General features: G+C 38.6%; 1 protein-coding gene across 2 annotated transcripts in view; it reads right to left on the minus strand.

Moving 5' to 3' along the window:
* The window catches only part of UNC5C (unc-5 netrin receptor C), a 383755-nt gene that overhangs the window by 83959 nt on the left and 276561 nt on the right, over positions 1 to 23235 (minus strand). The gene's annotated exons all lie outside the window — the stretch shown is intronic.

Raw genomic sequence — 23235 nt, forward strand, 5'->3', positions numbered from 1 at the left:
CCTCTCCTCGAGAGGCTCAGTGAGGACTGCAGGCCACCCCTCACCTTCTGTGCTGGAATACCAGGGGCTACACATAACCAACCCCAGAAGTCCTGACACTCTTCCATACTGCCTGGAAGACAGCATGAAAATCTTCTAACATTTCAGTCTCTTTTTAGATTGTTTCCTTTACATTTTTCTCATACTAAAGTCTACGCCTTTCTGATGCCATTGTTGCCTCCGGAGTCCTCTGAAGGGGTGGATGTTCGATTTCCCAAATCCAACATGCCACTGGGTCTGGGGATGGGTAAGTGCTGTCCTTGCTCAGGATTGTGTCTTTCAGACTGTTCTCTCTAAACATCTTCACCTTAAATCTCATGCCATCAGATTATATCACCCAATTTTGACTCTTTTTTTTTTTTTTGCAGTTATTTACAGACCTCTGGGCTTATAGTCACTTTATTTAAAGCATAATTTCTGAAGAGTTTAATAACCACAAAGATGACACTTCCAACATCTTGGCCCTTCAGTTCCATGACCTTCCATCCTGCAATGATCTTATCCTCTAAAGTCACACATTAGAGGCCAAAGGTTTCCAACCCCACTTTACAGTAGAATAATGTGGAAAACATTTATAATATATGAATTCTAAATTCAACCCAGAGAAGCTAAATCCAACCCACAAAACTCCAATTCACCGGTCTAGCATCAGTGTGTTTTAAGTTCCTCGAGGGTTGTAATTTACTGTTAAGGTTGAGAAATACCAGTCTAGATCATTGCCCTTAAAAATGCAATCCCTGAATCAATAGCATGAGTGTCACTGGGAGCTTGATAGACATATAGAATCTAAGGCTCTGCCCACCTATTACCGAATCAAAATATGTATCCTAATAAGAACTTCAGGGGGTTTATATACATACTAAAGTTTGAGAAGCATGATTTAGCTCTTGTCCTTATCATCAGTTACAACTCCTCCATAAACTTAGTTCCAATTATCCTTTCCTTTACCCTTTTCTGTCTTTCCTATTCACTCTAAGATATTGAATTCAACAATCCTTCACCAGCACCTACAATCTATTGATTTTGCCAATTTGTTTCTCAGACTTTCAAGTGTAAATTCCAATGTCTAACTGTATATATGATTCTTGCAGTATGCCATCAACGCTCTCATCCCTTTGTCACTTCGAGATACTCACTTGGCCACTATTTGCCTACAACCCCACTGTGGTTTCTTTTCTTTTTCTTTTTTTTATACAAAGTCTCACTGTGTGCAGTGGTGTGATCTCAGCTCACTGCAGCCTCTACCTCCCAGGTTCAAGCAATTCCCGTGCCTTAGCCTCCCCAGTAGCTGGGATTACAGGTGTCCACCACCATGCCCAGCTAATTTTTATATTTTTAGTAGAGATGGGGTTTCACCATGTTGACCAGGCTGGTTTTGAACTCCTGATCTCAAGTGATCTGCCCGCCTCGGCCTCCCAAAGTGCTGGGATTACAGGTGTGAGCCACCGTGCCCGGCCTCCCCTTCTGTGTTCTTGAGGTGGAACATGGATGTAAACAGCCATGGAGAGTGAGCTCATCTTAAAATTCATAACAGATCACAAGTGGGCCTTTATTTCTGCCAAGAAGGCTGCTGTATTTTCATTATTCACTCTCCCCTTCTCCTAGATAACTATTTCACATTCCTCTCCACTACCTCCCCTTCTAGCCTCACTTTCAGCTGATGACCAAGATTTCCATGTCACTGAGAAAACTGACAATCACAAGAGATCTTCAAGCGCTCCCACTATCTGTGTGCCCACCCCCATCTGCACCCTCTTTCCTATCACTGGGGGAGCTCTCTGTGTTCCTATCTGTCACCTCAGATTTGTACTCCGCATCTTAGTCTCGCTCTTCTATTCAAGGGCAAGTCCCAGCAATTCTCTTCTTTCTCTCCTAAATTATTCAATTTCCCTTGATACTGAATCATTTCCACCAGCCCACAGATGTGCTGTTAATTTTTAAAGTTTAGAACAAAAACCCTTCTCACCCGTTTCTGCCTCTACTCACCCCCGGCCCACCACCTATATTTCTCTGCTTGCCCTGCCTCATAGTTGTTTACATTCACTGTCTTCAATTCCCCACTGAACCTGTTCTAATCTGTGTTCACTTCCACTGCTTCACCATAGCTGCTCTTTTCTCTTTGCTAAATGTGCTGCTGAGGACTTAGTGCTCATCTTACTTGACTCACAGCAGCATGTGATCTGGTTACTCGCTTCCTCCTCCTGACTTGCTTTCTCCGGACAGGACACTTTCCTGGGTTTTGTCCTACATTGCTTCATGTCTCACAGCTTCCTTAGGCTAACATTTGTGTCCCTGTGGCTCAGTCCTTGGAATTCTGCTGCTTTCTATTTTCTATTCATATTCACTTCCTTGGTGAGCTCAACCAGTCTCACACAGATGACTCCTAAATTTATCTCCAGCCCAAACCCCACCCCTGAACTCCAGACTCGTATATCCAACTGTCTTCATGCAGCTCCGCTTGGTTGTCTGATAATGACTTCCTGAACCGCCTTTCCAAACCTGCTCCTCTCACAGTCTTATGCACCTCACTTAATGCCAAATGCAGCCTTCCAGCTACTTAGACAAAAACTGACTTAGTGTTGACTGCTTTTTCCCTCTTTCTTAGCCCATTCAATGTTACAGAAGCACACATTAGGAATCCGACCACTTCTCATTCCCTCCCTGCCACCTCTTCCTGGTCCAAGTCACTATCATTTCCTTCCTGAATTACTGCAATCATTGTCTGTCTTATCTTCTGCTTTTCCCCTGAACACTCAACTGTCTATTTTCAAGACTGTTGTTAGAGTGATGCATCAAAAGTCAGAGCATACTATATGTATGAGTCAGGGTTCTCTAGAGGGACAGAACCATATATATATATATATATGGTTATGTGTGTGTATATATATATGTGTATATATACACACACACATATATACATATACATATGTGTGTGTGTGTGTGTGTGTATATATGACTTTATTAAGTATTAACTCACATGATTGCAAAGTCCCACAATAGGCCATCTGCAAGCTAAGGAGCAAGGACAGCCAGTTCAAGTCCCAAAACTAAAGAGTTCGGAGTCCAATGTTCAGGGGCGGAAAGAGTCCAGCACAGAAGAAAGATGTAGACTGGGAGGCTAGGCCAGTCTAGACTTCTTATGTTTCTCTGCCTGCTTTATCCTGGCTGCACTGGCAGCTGATTAGACGGTGCCCACCCAGATTAAGGGTGGGTCCGCCTTTCCCAGTCCACTGACTCAAATGTTAGTCTCCTTTGGCAACACCCTCACAGACATACCCAGGATCAATACTTCCCATTCTTCAATCCAATCAAGTTGACACTCAGTATCAACCGTCACACTATACCTCATCTCAAACCCTCCTAATGGCTCCTTCTCCTGTTCAGTGTCAGCACTAAAGTTCTTACAACCAGCCTGGACAACATAGTGAGACCATACCTCTATAAGAAAAATGCAAAAATTAGTAGGGCATGGTGGTATGTGCTTGTATTTCCAGCTACTCGGGAGGCTAAGGCAGGAGGATGGCTTTAGCCTGGGAGGTCAAGGATATAGAGAGCTATGAGTGCACTACTGCACTCCAGCCTAGGTGACACAGTAAGACCCTGTCTCCCAAAAAAAAAAAAAAAAAAAAAAAAAAAAAGGAAAAGAAAAAAGTGGCATGGGGATAGGAGACAGGCAGGAAAAAAATGGATTCAGACAATAATTGGAAGGGACAGAGGACAGTACTTACGAGTTGATGGTATTGGAAAGGGGTGTGCAAGCGGGACTCATCTTCAGTTTCAGGCTTGAGGACCCATGTATGGAGCAGGGATACAGGAGGCAGAAAATAATTGAGGGTAGAAAGTATAATGATTCCGATTTGGGCTGATCTCATAAGGAATCCAGCTAGCACAGCATGATTCTGACAACAGTTAAGTTGCTAAAAATTCCCATTATTTCCATGAACAGAGTGAGTTTTTCTCTTAAAGTTTTGAAATAATTTTAAAAAATAACGCTGAGGACCTCTGCTTCTCTTGGATCAGCTTTATCTTAGCATTAAGAACTGAACGTGGATATTGATAGAAAGGGTATTTGCAGGGCCAGCGTGACTGCAACAACATTTATTACCTTTGTGGCTCAGATAAAAATGATAAAGCATTAATAAAACTTAGAAGACGAATGGCAAGGAAAACAATGTGTGAGAATAATTCTGTTTATCATGTAAAGGATTGTCTGAATCAGCAAGAGAAATCAATATAAGAGCCATAACATACAATTTAAAATATATAACCTTTTCATGCAATATTTCCAGAACACACACTGCAAAACTAACATTCTTCCATGTGAAACAATTCCACGGTGAGTCTCCTTATATACACTGTATATAAAATTCCAAGAAACAACACAGAATCTTTTGTTGTGTTAGAAATTTATTGCATTCAATAGTATATAGTTAATTATATTGTTGCAAAGCTATTTATTTGTAAGCTAATCTTGGTTAACCAGGAATCAGTACTCTGGTCTGGTCATAGAATTCTGTTCATATTTTGGTCATTTCAATGCTTTTTGTTGATTTCAACCTGTGGCTTCTATTTTCTCTACTCCTCCCATTAAATAAACTGATTTATACAAGAAAGAAGTCTTTCTGAGTTAGAAGTTATTTTGAGTTATGTACAAAATTTTCAAAGAGAAAGAAAAATAGGTTGAAGTTCAGAAAACAATAAAGACTTCAACCATAAACCAGGACTTGTTGTCATGGTTGCAGAGATGTCAAATAATGTTCAAACAACTTCTGTCCTTGTGGTTCAGTAACTGCATCCTTTCAATGATTTGGGGCATATTTGAACCAATTTACTCAAGTGTTTATAAAGGCATGGGATTTTACTAACAAGTACTAAAAATAGTTACAAGGCAACATTAGAATGACCGGTTTGCATATTCTGCTGTTGTTTGGTGTTCTTAGTCCCACTGTGTGCAATCAAGCATCTTACTCTAAGGAGCAGTTCCTGAAGTACCAGTTAAGAGGGCTGCTTTCAACTGCTTCTGCGATTTTGGGGCTGTGGATGTCACCCATGGGCGAGTGTTTTATCTTCTGTATGCCTTAGAGTCCTCATTTACAAAATGAAGATAATTCTAGAACCCATTATAATGTTCTTAAAAACTAAATGAATTAAAACACAAAACACTTACTGTCTGGCATACAGTAAGTATTTGAAAATAATTATTAACATTTAGTTAAGGATATACTAAAACAGGTGAGACAAACCCCAAACAACCCTAAAAAATGAAAAGGAAATGGTGTTAATCTGAAAACTAAAAAAACATTTAACACCTGAGTCCTTTCAGCCTTCGCTGGCATTTCTATGAGGCAAAGTCCACTCAATATTAGGTTACACCTCTTTAAGGTTGCACTACAAATATATAAGTAACTGAGTATTACATTGGCCAATATTGTTTGTATGCTAACCCTAAATACATATTTTCCTTTAAACTATGAGTTCATAATTCTAGAGATGTCATTAGCATGCATTTGCTTCATAGGTATTAACATTTTAATTAATCTTTATAAAAATTATTTTCTAATTCTAAATTATAAGAAAACATACTTTATCAATTTTTAAAAAATAAGTAGAAAAGATTTTTAATCAAAGACAAGTTATTAAAATAAATGAGAAATATTCACTATCATAGTTGGTAATAAGGCATAAATGATAGGCAATTCATATTACTATTATTTTTACCTAGACCATCTATATTTTTATAGTTTTTAATTTACTTTTGTGGGTTTTCCATTTCTTTTCTCCTAGTACTTCAAGCTAGTCTACTTGTTCTTTTAATGACATCAGTCTACCAGCCCCATACCATTGCATACATTTCATTGGCTTCAACACCCTTATCCATGCCCCTAAGAGACACAATTTTCTTCCAGCCACCTCTGCTTTCCCTACCACCCTGAAAGTACACCTATGTTGGTCCTATGACCACATTGGTCCCCCAAAACGGACTGTCCCCCATCTTTTTTTTTTTTTTTTCCTCATTAAACTTTGTTTTCATCGGAGTCAAAATTCTGTGACAGATTTTTGGTCAAGTTGTTTCCATTAAAAACTGTAGATTTTAAAAACTCTTAACTGCCGCATGCAAAACCAAACCAAAAAAACCCAAAGTGGTCCACAAAACATTCTCCTTTCCTTCTGAAGGTTTTATGATGCATTGTTATTGTTAACCAGTCTTTTACCATTAAACTTAAACGGCCAATTGAAACAAACAGTTCTGGGCCCATACTTCTACCACTGATTTAGACTGGGGTGGCAGGTATTAGGGATGATATTCATTTAGCCTTCTGATCTTTCTGGGCAGACTTGGTGACCTTGCCACATCCAGCAGCCTTCTATTCACGGCTTTGATGACACCCACGGAGTGGTTGTCCCTGAGCTCTCTTCTTTGCTTCTCTCTCTCCCCACAGAAAGGATTCTGAGGCAGATGGGCTGGTCCAATGGGAAAGGAGAAGTGAAAATTATGGGACACATGCTGTGGTGATAGAATAATTACCATTCTTTAGGGTGGGAAAAGTAGGGGATGTGAGCTGGAGGGGAAGAGAGCACCTTGTACTCCCTAATGCAAATCATGAGAATCCTGACCTGGCTTTAGGGAGCAGAGAGAGTTCAAAAGAAGAACATTTTCCTGGTGCTGAAATTGTGAGGACAGAGAAGCAGGTGGGAGGGATGGTGAGAAGTCGCCCAAAGGTAAAAATGGAGAAAAACAAGAAGTTTGCAGGGTGCATTCCGGGTCCCCAGCTAGGTACTTTGTACTCGGTGGTTCCTCCTCACAGCAGCCTGTGAAGGAGGTAGTTGCACTCCCAATTTTCAGATGAGAAGAATGATGCTGACAGGGAAGAGCTTGCACAGGTTTACAAGCTCAGAAAGGAGCAGAGATCCGAATTCAGGACCGTCTGAGTTCTGGACTCTTTTCTGTCCATAGAGCCAAGAACCAGGAGGAGCCAACTACAGTGCTACAGACTTCAGCCTTGACAGAGTGGGTTGCGGATTACGAGATGGGGGCTGGAAAAAGCTGGGACACCAAGACATATACATTTTAGCTACTCCAGGACTTGGGTTGAGGCTGTCCTCAGGCTGGTGTCCCCAGGGAAGCAGAGAGATCTTTAGAAAAGAAGCACTGGACACACTTTCTGTTATCAACATGACCCCGTCACTCATAGGACCAATGCAGATTTACTTTCAGAGCTAGAACTAGAATTGGGTGTGCTTTGATTTTAGGGGCATCAGGAAAGCCTCCTTCCTCTCCAAAATCGCTCCCCCCAATTTATGACAATGACTTGAAATGTCTTTAGGAGAGACCGATTTTAAATTCCATCATTAGAAGGATCTCTTTACATGTAAATGACCTGGAGAAATAACAAACTAAATCATATACAGTATTCTACAACATGGCATATAAATAAGGGAAGACTGTAGATAAAGAAGAGTTCAAAGTGCTAGGGTTTCAAGGTAGGACTGGATTCAAGTATCCAGCAGTATGCAAAAATTTCTAAGGGATATACAAACAAACATATTTTTAAGGTAATCAGTATATCTTTAACTTTCATATGCATTCCTTCCTTTCTCTTTTTTTTTTTTTTTGAGACGGAATCTCGCTCTGTCGCCCAGGCTGGAGTGCAGTGGTGCCATCTCGGCTCACTGCAACCTCTGCCTCCTGAGTAACTGGAACTACAGGGGCATGCCACCATGCCCAGCTAATTTTTTCTGTTTTTAGTAGAGACAGGGTTTCACTATGTTAGCCAGGATGTTCTCAATCTCCTGACTTTGTGATCCACCTGCCTCAGTCTCCCAAAATGCTGGATACAGGCATGAGCCACTGCGCCTGGTCTGCATTCCTTCTTATAATTTCTCTAAGAACTTGCACTCTGCTTTTCAGAAGAAAGACATCTCTTGCATGAAAATCTTATCATCATACATTACATGAGACTGTAAAAACCTCTAGGGCACCAGATAAGGGAATAATTGGGAATATTAGTGTGGTAGTTGAGAAAATAAGGGACTATAATAACTGGGCGACAAATCCTCTTTGCAAATCAGGTGGTTTGAATTCTTTGCTTTCATCAAAACTGAAGGAGGGCCTAATATGTCAAATGATGGGTCACTGAACATAAATTTTGATGACAGATCGCTATGCAATTTTTGACCTGTAACTTGGAAGACGTGCAGAGTTGAGGGACATTGGTACAACATAACTCCACATATTCCTATTTACTTATGTATGAGAAGGTTCTCAGTATTTGAATTTATTATAAATGACAGATAGAAATGTAATTGATTTTATCCTGTTTCATTTCAGCAGTAAGTAACATTCAAACTCGGCTAAATGAGCTACCTGGACAGGGGAACAGGGATGAAAACCCCATTTCTCCTATTAAAAGCTGTATTTCCAATAAAAATTCAGTCTTTATGCCAATTATTTATCAAAACTTGTAGTACATTTGGGTTTTTACAAAAAAAAATAACAATTTGATCCCTATGGTCAAAGGAAATAAAGCTTATATGCAAATTTTTATTACAGAGAAATACGATGACCAATAGAAATTTTTATGCCTAAAATTTATTCTATTAGAGTAAAAACCTATGGGGGAAATGGTATAGAAATATAAGTTAAAATAGAAAAAGGAATACTGTAAGTTTTCGTACAATTTTTTTTTTTTTTTTTTTTTTAAGATGGAGTTTCACTCTTGTCGCCCAGGCTGGAGTGCAATGGCGTGATCTCGGCTCACCACAACCTCTGCCTCCCAGGTTCAAGCAATTCTCCTGCCTCAGACTCCCGAGTAGCTGGGATTACAGGCATGTGCTGTCACGCCCGGCTAATTTTGTATTTTTAGTAGAGATGGGGTGTCTCCATATTGGTCAGGCTGGTCTCGAACTCCCGACCTTAGATGATCCACCTGCCTCAGCCTCCCAAAGTGCTGGGATTACAGGCGTGAGCCACTGCGCCTGGTAAGTTTTCCTACTATTAAAGAAGAGTTTGTTCTTACATTTTCTTAATTGGTAATGTTGAGTAAGACATCATTATGGTGTCTGCATTCCATTGGATAACTTTAAGTCATCTAACAGTTCTTTTTAAAGATGTCAAATGTTTATAATATACACAGACATGGTATCTTTTCCCACTATTTAATTGTTTGATAATATTTTTTAGATACCAACGTAAAATGTGCAAGGAGATATGTATTTTTCAAGTCTTTTAGGGATATGCTAGCAAAAATTTTAAAGAACACTTCACTAGGGCATGAGAGGATAGTGGTTCTGTTACCAAGCAGGAAATTTTACCAAGGGAAAATGAGGAAGGCTGAGAACTGAGAAGACTAGAGAACAGGGTAATAGGAGTGGGAATTGGAAGTCAGTGAATGGAACTCTCTGAATATTTCTCTTGGATGCCTCTGCAGTTGTATTTATGCTGCACTTTCACAGAAGACCAGTGAGATTTTGCCAAAAGACACTCAAGTCTCAAGTACGAAAGCCCAGGGATAGGACCCAGCTGTGCCATTCACTGAGTCTATGCTCTTGAGCAAGTCACATAAAATCACTCAACCTTACTTTTCTACTTCTACAACAAAAGTAGTATCTGTCCTAACTCCCTCATAAGGCTCTTGTGTAGTTTGAAAAGCATATACTATATATGAAAGCACTTTTGATGACTTCTATACAACTTTAAGCTGGTGTTACAGTGATTTCTTTACAGAGTAAATAATTTATTCTACAACATGTCCTTATTACTTTAAATAACTTTTACAAATTAAGATATAAGTTTAGTGAACAGGGAAGAATGATATCTAGCATAAAATGAAAGATATTTAAAAATATTTTCAATGGACACATTTTCCATTAAATTCTGTCCTAAAGACACCATCTATTTATACATATCCAGATGCTAGAACTCACTGTGTTCAGCGTAACTGAACACTGTGGTTTGTTTCATTCTCAGGCAACATGCTCTGTGCTGAGGATGCTTAGCAACAGTGTGATATAATTCTGTTAGGAACAATCTCCACATTGTGAGCCCTTATTCAACAATCAATGAAAGACCAACAAAAATAGGGTCATCCTACTTCAGCTGAAATGTGTTAGCAACTAGGAAAAAGGAGAAAGTTTATGCAGAAGACATGAACTTGAAGGTTTACATGCCACTCCCAAGACCATTCCCAATTGAAATCTTGCACTCAGAAATTCACTCACTGGTAACTTTCTAATCTTCTCCTTGTAGGCCTGTTGAGACTCTGGGTCATCAATAAAGTACTCAATAATTTTGTGATTTTCCTTAATCTGAGCAGATGGCATATGTCTCTTTCAACAAACTAAATAGTCCAAAATATATCAACTCCTCCAATGCTCTTTGAGTCTCAAGTAATCCAGAAACATGCCCACATCTCTTCTATCCTAAAAACCAACCAACAACAAAATTAAAGCTGACATACCCACCCTCTCCAGCTATGCTTCAGACGTCTCTTTCCCTTAGTGGCTAAGCTCCTTGAAAGAGTGAAATAGTCCCCATCCCTCTTTATGCACCTGCTCTTTCACTCTCCCATTTAGCCATGTTTGGATTCCTGCTCCCCATTCTATTCAAACTTCACTTTCAAAGGTGACCAGTGGCCTTTCTCGTTGCTAAATCCAAAGCCATCTTCTCTTCTCTATGGCGAACAGCTCCACTGTCCCTCTGAAAAGCCTCCCTCTGCTGTCTTTCCTGCCACTTGATTATCCGTTCTTTTGGAAACCTCTTTCACTTGTCCTTTGATAACATCCAGCATTTTCATACAGTCCTTCTCAAGGATCTCCCTCTCTCTCATTTTCTCCTCCTTCTACTTTATATCATGGTTCTTTGTCCTGCATCAGAATCACCTGGGGAGCGTTTAAGCCATCCTGATGCCTGGGCCCCACCGTCAAAGGTTCTTATTTAATTGGGCAGACAAAGGGCCCAAGAATCCGTGTTTGTAAAAACTCCTCAGGTGATCTCAATGTGCAGCCAGGTTTGAGAATGAGATACGCACTGGCTGAGTGACTTTATTCATTCTCAAGGCTGACAACTCACAAATCATTAGCTTCAGTCCCGACTTTTCTTAAGGTCTATTCATACTTCCAATTACTTTTTAGATAATTCCATCTGGATGCTCAACGAATACAAAAAATATATAGTAAGTGCTGAATATGATGTAATCGATTCACACCACAATAGGTGTGAATCCATCACAATATCTCCTCACAGTGGCCTTCTCTTTATAAACTTGGTCCTCCGGTCTTATTCTTCTTCAATAATGGAGTCATTAATGGACGCTGAAGTTGAATTTCTCTTTTCCATTCAATAATTTCTAAAAATTTTCATTATTTAAGAAGTGTGTGTAAATAATCACACACAACACAATGAAATGTGCTTACTCTACTTTTAGAATATTGATGAGATGCATGTGACACTTTTTAAATGAATGACTTTTCCCCAGATACATTTTTGCTTGGGGTTTATCTGATTAGTTTATGAAAATTCATCAAATGAGACCACACAGACAATTTGTGTCATTTAAATGAATCAAATTTTAAAAGCATACAGTCAATAAAACTATTTTTCTTTTCTTTTTTTTTTTGTTATAAGAAAAACAAAAGTGTTTTAGAGTCAGGCAGAGATGGCTTTGAATCCCAGTCCTCCCACTAATTGAGCTTGTAGCCTTGCGCAGGCAGTAAGCTCCCAGAATCATAATCTTCACCTGGACAAGTGCAGGGTGCATCCCTCCAAGGGTTGTAGGAGGATTTAAATGAGATATGAAAAGAAAGCACCTGAAATTAGGAGATAGTCAATAAGTGTAATTTAATTGCCTCTTCCCTAGAACTAACTTGAGCCTACACAAAGCTATACCTACCTAAATGTATTTTAAACAATGATGATTCAGTGCCCCTTAGTGTCTCTATTAAGAAGTACATATCTTCAAATTCATAATACCGAATTAGTAATATCTCAAAAAAAACCACAAAACACCTGAGAGAAATCTGATTTTCAATTTACTGCTGCACAGGACTATAGGTAGTGGTTTATGAGTCTTCATTCATAAAACACTCCCAGTGAGGAAAGTGTCATCTTATTTACAGCTTCAATCCCTGCTAGTGTATGTATAGAAGAGATGTCATATCTCTAGCCTTTCTACATGGGGACCAGTTCCAGCTCTTGCAGTAGGAGGAGAAAGTGTTTGGAAATCCCTCCAACAGTGAGGTCATTCAATTCTACCGATGCCTTCAGTCTGGCACAGTGTTCTCAAAATACTAACATGATTTTATTAACAAATATGAATGATTCCTAATTTGATTACAATTTTTAGACCAGAGCATATTGACACTATATGGTATGTTCCCAGAAAAGGTGTATAAAACTGCCATCCCTACTTGTGTGCAGTGTGATTTAAGAAGCAACTTTTTATGGCTCCTAGACTCATGGTTTTATAGTTTCGCTGTTACTGCTATTTTATAACAGTCAGAACCATTGGCTGCCTAAGTACTGTCAGGGAAAGAGAAGTTTTGCAGCAAAACATGGAGATCATTTTTCAACAGCTCAGGCTTCCATAATTTCTTTTGAGTAGCAACTCCAGCATTCAACAACCCTCATATTTCAAAAATGCTCTGTTACCTCTTTCCTAAATACTTTATTCTTCAGTTTAAATTTTTATTTATTTATAGTATCAGAAAAGACAGAGAAATATGGATTAACTTTTCCAGTGGATTATCCATTTATAGCTGGTCATTAAATATGGGATAAGTTATAATCCAGTTTAGTCTTAACTTTCCATAGTCATTTTCTCACCTTCGTTCACTCCCCTCTCTATTATTAAACATCATAAAAATGATGTTACCAAAGACAGATTCCCATGTTCTTGTATTTAGAGTGTATATAACGGGACCCCATTTAGATAAGACAGTTATTTTCCAAACAATTTTTATTTCCAATAATTTTTCTCATGGTTTGCTATCAAAAGTTTTAAAATTATAACTATGCTCATGCTTTACTATTAAAAAACAGAAGACAACTATCTGGCGCAAAGTAACATAATTTTTAAAAAGGACAACTACGGCCTCTCCCTCAGTGCTGCATTCTTCATAATGGCCTGGGCAGGAGGAATGTGTCCCAGGGTGATTCATATATTTGGGGCTTTCCTGGAATGTCTGACACTAGAAGTAGTAATCATAACTATTTTCCAATATATTTAATGTATTCTCTGAGTTGTTCCTTTTTAAAATAATGAAATTAGTGTCATAGTAAGAAAAACATTTATAATCTGACGTTCAAGTCTTATTTTCTGTTTCTAACAAGAGGGGCAATATATTTGTAATCACAATAATATAGACATTACGGTAACAAAGGATGATGTTGCACCTTTGGATGATACAAATACATAGCTGAATATCATCAAGCATTTAGGAATGTGAGCCATATTCAGCAGAAAGTATAGACTTTTAACTCCACACGAAACAAAAAGCTTTATTTTAGGATACACTTTGACTACCTTCAAGAAGACTAATGTGTTGATTTTGTAAGTATCTTCCTCATACTTTTGGAATCAACACAAGCAGGCACTGCTTATATTATGAAATAACTAGACTATAACTCCATCTCTTTCTAAAGTCTTGCCAAGTATGGAATGCAAATGCCAGTAAATAACAATACAAACAAAATCATTTTTTTCTCCTCAATCAGAATGCTCTAAAGTTCAGATATTATGGAAACATATAACTAGAAACTATAACAAATTATAATCTGATTCTGATTTACATGTTTATAACACTTTCCATATGATCCTATAGGCTGAATTTTGTGATTTCTTTTAGCATAACCTTTTACATAAAGTTGACTTTTTGAGGGTTTCAAATACTTAAGAACTTGTTTATTTCTTTAGTTCAGGATAAATAAACCACATCCCTGCATTTTACCAAAAGGACAGTGTAATTTTTTGTTGTTGTTAAAAAGGAAGGAAAGACCAATGAAAATCTTTGCAGAGATACTTGAGAGATAGGTGGACTTTGGTCAGCACCATGCTAACAATGAGAGGTTCTCAGCTCCAAAAATCACTTTTGGCATCCTTTGCCCTTCTGATATACAAACTTGTTAACCTTATGATTGGTTAAGGAATTGTCTAATCATATATGTCAATAATAGAGAGCAAAGCATCTTGCAGTTTTCTTTCTTATTATACTCTCCTGTGAAAGACAGATGTGTTGTGTCTAATTATTCACTGATTGGTATCGGGAGAAACATTAACATAATTGGCACATTTGTTCTAATTAACAGAGGGAAACTGCCACATGCCACCCAACATGAAAAGTGAGTCCAGCAACCATTAGCTAGAAAACTCCACGTCTATCAGAAGATTACTCTGTTAAACTCAAACTGAGGCCCATCAAGTCAGAGCACAGGTTGAAAATGATATAACAGAGTGGAGAACTGTGTGCACACCTAAAAGAATGGAGATTTAGCCTAAAATCATTGTCTATAGGTACATTAATCAAACAAATGAGAAAAGCAATTAGGTGGCTATTATCAAATGTACACTCAGCCAAGCCAAGCTTCTCCAAGGAGCATTAGCTAGAAGCTGGGAATCTGCCAAGTTTTACTGACTGGTTTGGAAGTGACAAATCTGACGTTTTTGTGTATTTGTTTGTTTTAACTTTGTCCTTTACACCAGAGCTTCTCAAACTGCATTTTAGAATCACATGGAGAACTTTAAAAAAATCTTGATAACCTGGCTGTGTATCATATTTATTAAATCAGAATCTCTAGGTGGGATATAAGCATTGGTAGTTTCTAACAATTCCCAGGTGATTCCACTGTGCCTCCACTGCTGAGAACCAGTACTGTAGAGTGGTTTTGTTTTGTTTTTTCTGAGACAGGGTCTTGCTGTGTTGCCCAGGCTGGAGTGCAGTGGTGTGATGAAGGCTCACTGTAGCCGTGGCTTCGACCTCCCAGGCTCGAGTGATCCTCCCACCTCAGTCCCTGGAGTAGCACACACCGCCATGTCTGCCTTTCATTTTTTTTTATTTTTTGTAGAGATAGGGTTCTCTAGGCTGGTTTTGAACTCCTAGGCTCAAGTGATCCTCCTGCCTTGGCCTCCCAAACTGCTGGAATTACAGTTATGAGCCACTGTGCCTAGTGAAGACTGGTTTGATGATCTTGCTAAGATTTTGATTAAGTGTTATGGGTCTGAGATTCTAAGCTCCCAGGTCATGATGATGTGGATAATCTATGTACCACAGTTAGAATTGCAAGGCCTTGACAATTTTTTTTTTTTTTTTAATGAGACCGAGTTTCACTCTTGTTGCCCAGGCTGGAGTGCAATGGTGCGATCTCAGTTCACTGCAGCCTCCGCCTCCTGGGTTCAAACGATTCTCCTGCCTCAGCCTCCCGAGTAGCTGGGATTACAGGCATGTGCCACCACGCCTAGCTAATTTTGTATTTCTTTTTTATTAGAGATGAGATTTCACCACGTTGGTCAGGCTGGTCTCAAACTTTTGATCTCAGGTGATCCACCTGCCTCAGCTTCCAAAAGTGCTGGGATTACAGTCGTGAACCCCTATGCCTGGCCAAGGCCTTGAGAATTCTAAAAGATATTGACAGCTAATAGTCTTCTGTAGACTTTCACAGGTAGGTTTGGCTCTAATTGCTCCAGAGTTTGAAATCCTAGTATTATTTTCTTATTTCTCCCACTGGTGAAAGGTATCTCACCCTCCCTTGTAGGTGCTTTAAACAATCAAAACAGTTCTCTCTTGCTAAAAACCAGAGGCTACTATGTAGATTTTTGCTTCTCAGTTTTGGAATAAAAACAAGTATCCATTCACTTCTGTGTTGACCACTGTGAAATATACTTTGCACCTTTCAGTAGGTTTGTGGAAGCCTGGGTATTTTTGTGCTTTAAAAAAAATGTTTGTCTTTAAGCAAGCTGAAATTATATCTTTAGACAATGGTAAAAAAAAGATAGCCAAAGGATTAAAAAAAGCAAGTGGAAACTAGTGGCATTTTGCTCAGTTGTTGTTACTTCTGCAAAGGAAAGGCATTTGCCAAGAAAGGGAATTTGTTTTCCTGCTGGGGAAACACTCTCTTAATTGCACATATGTCTAGCTCATTGCTTTTGAGGGTTGAACATACAGAGGCCGTATTTTAGAGGTGAACTTGTCTTGAAATCTGAAAACTTCTAAAACCTAAGTTCAACGATGAGGAGATAAAAGCATGTTGACAAATGAACTAATACCAACCAAAACCCAAAGTAAAATGACTATATGTAATAGCACCATCCAAGGGAACAAAATGGCATTGAAGTGTCCCTAAAAGGCTAACTTTTCTAGGGCAAAAGGGCAACAAACTGACTAATTTGTAGCTAGTTCCTAACCAGTTTTTACTATAAACTTGCCTTTCAGTATAAGTAACTCTCAGCCTTTCTTCTTACCAGTTAAAAGTGTTCAGGTCTATAGCTAAGTCTGACAATCTTTAGAAAAATATGCGTTTTTGCTCTCTCTGACTCCATAATGAGTTTATGTTAGTGTGTGTAGGCATATAAAGAATCATTGGAAGAAATCCCAAAGCAAGGGAACTTATTGAAGAAAAACCTTTTTTGAACAAATGAAGGCCAACAAACATTTTTAAAAACCCTCCTGCTCTGTGATTATGGGCACAGGTTAGGTCTTTGCCTGCTGCCTTATCTCTACTGAGATAGAGACCGTACTCGAAAACAGCTGAGGCTTATTAACCATTGATTTTAGGTCATCTGAAAGCTCATTCTAGTGGGTCTGCTGAATTTCCACATGGAACATTTCAGTTTCTCCTCAAAGACTAAATGTTTTCTAGATTTTCATCATTAAATAAATCCATAAAGGTGTCCCCAAATCCATTCTTGCACTTCTAAAATCCATTTTCCATGCAGCAGCCAGAATGATCTTTTAAAGGTATATGTCAGGTCTCGACAATTCCTTCATGTGTCCATTGGCTTTTCAGGCATTTAAAGAAAACTCCAAATCACTTACCGTCTCTGCAAGTCCGCGCCCTCGTTCCCCCTTTCCTGACTGAACGTCTTCCTGCCTTCCTCCTTGCTCACTGGGTCTCAGACACACTGGCCTCCTTTTTAACCCTGTAACCAATCACCTCCTCCTGAGGGTACTTGTCCTTGTTGCTCCCATCACCTGGAGCTTTCTTACTTGGATCTTTTCAAGACAGCTCCTTCCTTACCTTCAGATCTCAGCTCCATTACTGTCTCTTCAGATAGACTTTCCTTGAACTCTAAAGTCATCCTCAATCCCCAACAACCATCACCATCTCTCATATGACCTTATTTCCTTTAACTTGTTTATCTGAAAATATCTCACTCATTTTTCTTACATTCTTGCTTATTGTTTTTCTCCTCGAGGGACTTGACTGACTCGTATTTCCTGCAACCAGAAAAATGTCTAGCACACCAAGCATCTACAGTAAATACTTCTTGTATAAGTGAATTGATGATTTTTGGAAATCTACATTTTATACTATAGGCTCAAAGCAATCACTAAGTACATGCAGAAATCAAGCCACAGATGTATAATAAGTCAGATAAAATCTATTATTTCCTTTGCTTTAAAATGGATCTTTCATTGCTTTAACTTATTGCAATTTTAATTTGGCTTACATGGTTTCTGGGCTTGTGGTGATCTCTGTGTATAACTATTAGAGGCAGATATTGGAAGACAAATATGGGATTTTTCCCATAATTTTTCACCCCAAAAAGTATGGGATGATCATAATAAGGAGGTGACTTTGGCGAATGTTGTTTGGACCAAAGCAAAGCTTGAAAGGTGACTGCTAGTAAGGGAACCTGATACTTTTGAAAACCTGTGTTCAAGGCTGAGAATCATATCCTAATCAAAACTCTGTCTTGTAGCTACACACACGGTAGGAGAAAATTCCAATGGATAATTACTGGCACTGAAAGCAACATCTCCCTCCAAAGTGGTATTCAGATTCTTCTTTCTTCTCTAAACTCTTTTGCCTGGAAAGAGTGTAAAGCACCACTCCAGAGACAACATACCTGCATGGAAATTCACCAATATGAAGTTCCTATTATGGGAGAATGGCAGGGAAATGTGAAGGACTCATGAAAGAAAGTGTTCAGCGGCCATATTAATAATCAATTAGATGGAGAGCCACCTGATGCTGCACATTTGGCGGCGCCTCCAGCTGCCACCAGCTTTCTGCCCTGTCAGTATCAGCTTAAAAAAATCTGTTCCCTGTTTATCATGACTACACTCAGCAAAATAGTCTATTCTTTTGCACTTCACCCCATATTTTCCCTCTTGCTAATTCGAGATGCAAATGTTGATAAATAACATGACAGTTTCTAAGCACAACTGGGTCAGTAAGTTGAACATTGTGCCCTGTTCCTCCAATTAAACTCCTATGAGAAATAGCTCAATTATAATTAGAGAAGCAATTATCCCCTTGTTAAAGGTGAAACAAATCACAGGTTTTAGAGAAAAATTCAGCTTTGCTCCTTCTGCCATGCCAACAAATCTTGTATCCATTGATGTTTTCATCCCAGTACTCTCCAAAAGAGATAATCTGATAAAGCATCTCTAAATATATTTCTGGCTCTCCATGTGACAGTAACATTTTCTAGGCATAAAATAAAATGAGCAAAGAGGGATTAATTTCATAGAGTGCTGCTATTATGCTAGTGGAATAACCCAGCACCAGTTCCATGGGTGTATTAATTTTCTTGCTTATTCAGGGAGACGGGGGGAAGGTTTATCTGTTGAAAGAAAGGCAAACGCCTCACCAGAAATGGAAGAAAACAATCATATTTTTGGCTTGATCCTAACAAAAGTGTTATTAAAGGAAACACTGAGCTATATCATTTTAGAGTATTCCTGGGATTTGTTTTCCTTTCTTTCATCTAGTTTACTTGAAAATTTTAATATTATTCTTATTAACACCTCCCTTATTGTCCTGGAACTCAATTGTCTCCCACTCCCAGTGGCCTTGGTTCCTGGTCCTAGTGGTTTGGAACCCCACCCTCAGGGTTCAGACTGATGGAGTCTGTCATCCCACACCAAGATCTCTCAGTAGGATTGCATCTTTAGGGACGAGAAGCATCCTTTTCTGAGTGTTCCATCTCCTGAGGTGCTGCCTCCGTGTCACATCCAGCAGGGCGTCTTTCTGTCATCTAGTTAAATATACTTAGAGCATCTACTAAGTGACTTATAACCTGCTGGCGTTAGAGATAAAACATGAACAAAAAACTTTTTGCTCCTTATTTCATCACGAGCTTGTCAGGCAAGAAGAAGAGTAAACAGATAAATTTCAATACAATCAGTAGGTAGAGCTATATAAAATTGTGGCATGTGGGGGCTGCTGTTTAGCCAGGCACACTGGTTCATCCATGCCAGGTATTCAGTGTGGAAACAGTTCTGTATCTGTTGCTAAACTACTGAGTGTCTCTCACCCCAGGCCCTGGCTGGCTGCCTGGGATTTCTGGATACTCTGTGACCCCGTGGCTAAAGGGTTGTATCTGATATACCACTAGGCCCCTAAGAGTCTGCTCTTGTGCTAAGGAATCCATGCAGTTATTAAATATTTGGAATAAAATCCCTAGATATAAAGAAAGGACTTTAGGGAGAACAGAGAAGGAGCAGCCAAGCCTAGAGTTCTGAAACTGTTGTGCTTCATCCCTAGCATCCCCTGTTTTCTTATTGGAAAGGGCTTAGTCTAAACAAATATAAGGAGTCCTTGGTTGACCGCTTCCTCCTCTGAGACTTTCTTTGTCACCCTCTTTCCTTGGGCTCTGAAAAGGAGACCTACCAAGAGTAGCCTCAGGCTAAATTTCCTCTTTGGGAGAAAATGTAAGGGCTGGTTTAGTGTCCTGAGTCAATAAGGACTGAATGAACAATAGTAGCTTTAAAGATCAGGGTAAGGGGCCAGTCGTAGTAGTTCACACCTGTAATCCCAGCACTTTGAGAGGCTGAGGTGAGCAGATCACTTGAGGCACGGAGTTTGAGATCGGCCTGACCAACATAGTGAAACCCTGTCACTACTAAAAATACAAAAATTAGCTGGGTGTGCTGGTGTGCGCCTGTAATTCCAGCTATTCAGGAGGCTGAGGCACGAGAATTGCTTGAACCTGGGAGGTGGAGGTTGCAGTGACCCAAGATCATGCCACTGCACTCCAGCCTGGGTGACAGAGCGAGACTCTGTCTCAAACAAAACAAAACAAAACAAAACATTAGGGTAAGGGCAGCAGCACATCACGACTTGCTATAAGTAGTTTCATTAACCAATTATTTGGTAGTGTTGTTGAAAGAGCATTTCCTTATTTTAAAGCTCACAATATTGTCTTCATCTGTAGCATGTGTGGACTCCAACCAAAGTAACGAATACAGGAGAGCATCTTGGTGATTCTTAGAACAGAAGCTTCCCCTCTGTGTACCCCACAGTGCCAAGAAGAGGGGCAAGTTACTCAGTAAGAATTTTGAATTTAAGAGGTTGAGCTTGGTCTTGTGTGAATTAAAAAATTATAATATATTAATAATACCAACAATGGCTAATGTTTCTTGAGTGCTTTTGACATGTTCTAAGTGATTTGCATATATTATCTCATTTAAACCTCATGACCACATTCTGCATAGACACTATTATCATCTCCCCTTTATGGTTGAGGAAACTTTGGTTCACAGTATTTAAGTACCTTGACTGAAGTAAAAAATGGTGATGCTTGGGTTTGAACCTGGAATTCTGTAAGAAAATTAGAAAACATTCTATGGTGGAGATTATAGGATGCCAAAATAGGGAAGAAGTAAAATGTTACTACCTTAGAAATGCCTATGCCATTATTTGTACCCAAAGTGGTATATCAAAACTAAGACTAGCATTCTTGACAAACTTACTGATTTGGAGAGAAAAGGAATTACTGCTTCCTGACATTCTGCAAAGAATGTACCTGACTACTTCCTCAATAGAACTAGACATATGTTTATAAAACAAAGATCAATTGAAACAATCAGCCATATGTTCATTGAACATTTTTTGCCTGACTCTTTCTTGGAATTATTTGCCTTGGAGACAAAAGGAGCACGAATCCAGTCTGGCTTCATCTTCCAAAGTCTGATCTAATTATTACAAAACACATGAGTTTTACCTGCTGGTTTTCCTTTAACATCAATATTTCACTTTATCCTATTTTTATGTTTAAAGATTCTTTAAACAAATAAATGAAATATTAAATAATGAACACATTTATATTAGAAGGAAAATGATTGTATAATCCTTTAACTCACCAAGTTACCTTTCATCCCTTTCTTTTTTAATTTATCTGCTCCTCTTGAGCAAATGGCAGTTGTAATATGTCATGTTAAGGTATTCATTAGCCTTCTGATCTTGGTGATTTTAATAGTGTTGAAAAGAATCTACACAGGAATTTATTAGCCTGCTCTTGAGCATGTGTGTTTGATCTCTCTTCTGACTTTAAAAAATGAAAAAGAAATGCATATTAAATATAGTTCTTTGAATGTCAAATGGGTATATGATTTTTGAGCTTGCCAAGTTTTAATTGGTCTCTTCTCTAGTGATGATACAGATAGAATTCACAGCCAATTAGTTTGCAGTCATGAATCTTTACTCCTTGACGAAGTGCACTACTTTGTCGAGGAGACTGAAAAAAATGAAGAAATTACTAAGATCTTCCCACCTAAAGTCTTTGCAAGGATCAGTTACCTTTTAGAAGCCCTGAGCAAAAATGATGCCATGGATACCCATGTTGCTCATGATCTGTTTTGGTTTCTAAGGTGGTTTCATGGAGGAGGTGTGCATTAAAATTTTAGAAATACCATTAAGAAGACATATGCACTATTGTAATTATCAAAATGAAATATTGAATAGAGAAGAGTTTCCTCCTTTCTAGTCGTACTAAATCATACTGTGTCTTAGTGCTGGGAGATAAGGTTTTGATGCCGTTGAATGAAATAGCTACTATCAAGCAAAGTCTCTGATAACAATTGGCATGAGATGCCAATTTAAGGCAAAAAATAGCTCTCTTTCAAAGTAAAAAAAAGAAAAGGAATTTCATTAAAGTTTCCTTTGAGTTATTTGCATTGACTTATAGAGATATGAATGGCTATGATAGAAAAATGGAGTTATTTCATAAGGACTCTGCCTAAATTTTCAATTAATTAATTATTATTATTACTATTAAAAGAACAATCAGATGTTTGAGTTTGTTGTCAGGGGACCAGTGAACTACCTGACCTCATCTTTACTTCTTGAAAAAAATTGAAAAACTATGAGAAATAAAATAGTTTAAGTACATTATTAATTATTAATTGCTTTTTGGACTGTGTTGAAAGTCTCAATAGTATTATTTTTCACTTTCAGAGATAGGCACAACTTCAGGGCTTAATTTTTAAAAATTCATATACATTGAACCCATATATAAGTCCAAATTGCAACAACTGAAATATGCCTCTTTCAACACATGCAATAAAGAGTAAAACTTTCAAATGACTCAATGTAGTTTGGAGGCCAACAAGGACCACCACCAAACTGGCAGCTATGCCACTTGTCAAATTAATGTGTGCTTGGGCTTGTAGGACACGGGGTCAGTTAGGGCAATAGTGTCAGATGCATATAAGTATGTCTCTTAATAATCATTTAAAGGGTAACCTGTTTTTAGAGTTTAGGATTTATTTGTTAACAAATGAAAGACACAGTATTAGTTTTCCTCAACAGTGTGATCTAAGATGATGGTGAGTGCTTGCAATCTCTTCTGGGTCACAGAGTCCTCTTCCCCAAAGAGAGATATTTTCAAAGGGCATTGTATTGTGTGGTGCTAATGAAAAGTCATGGTATGCATCTGATTTGTAATACTTCATTAGCAACCAGTAGGCTTTGTTCTAGCAGAAACAAAAAATGGAAAATGAAGGACTTGATGGAAAGCTTATAGGAAGAAACTAATGGACACCTGTTACTCCTAAAACATGTTTTTATGCAAGGTGTGTGGGCATGGCTTTTAGGTGTGTCTATGACTACATCATGGAATGGAAAATACATATGTTAGGTGAACAGACTCACAGACACAGAAAAACACACTGTCTTCTTACACTCACATTTTTTGCATATCAGCAAGAACAATAATAAAATTGATGGCACATTGTTAAGTCATACCATCTCTCTCTGTG

Source organism: Chlorocebus sabaeus, chromosome 7 (genome assembly GCF_047675955.1).
Source record: "Chlorocebus sabaeus isolate Y175 chromosome 7, mChlSab1.0.hap1, whole genome shotgun sequence".
In the NCBI taxonomy this organism is placed as follows: Eukaryota; Metazoa; Chordata; class Mammalia; order Primates; family Cercopithecidae; genus Chlorocebus; species Chlorocebus sabaeus.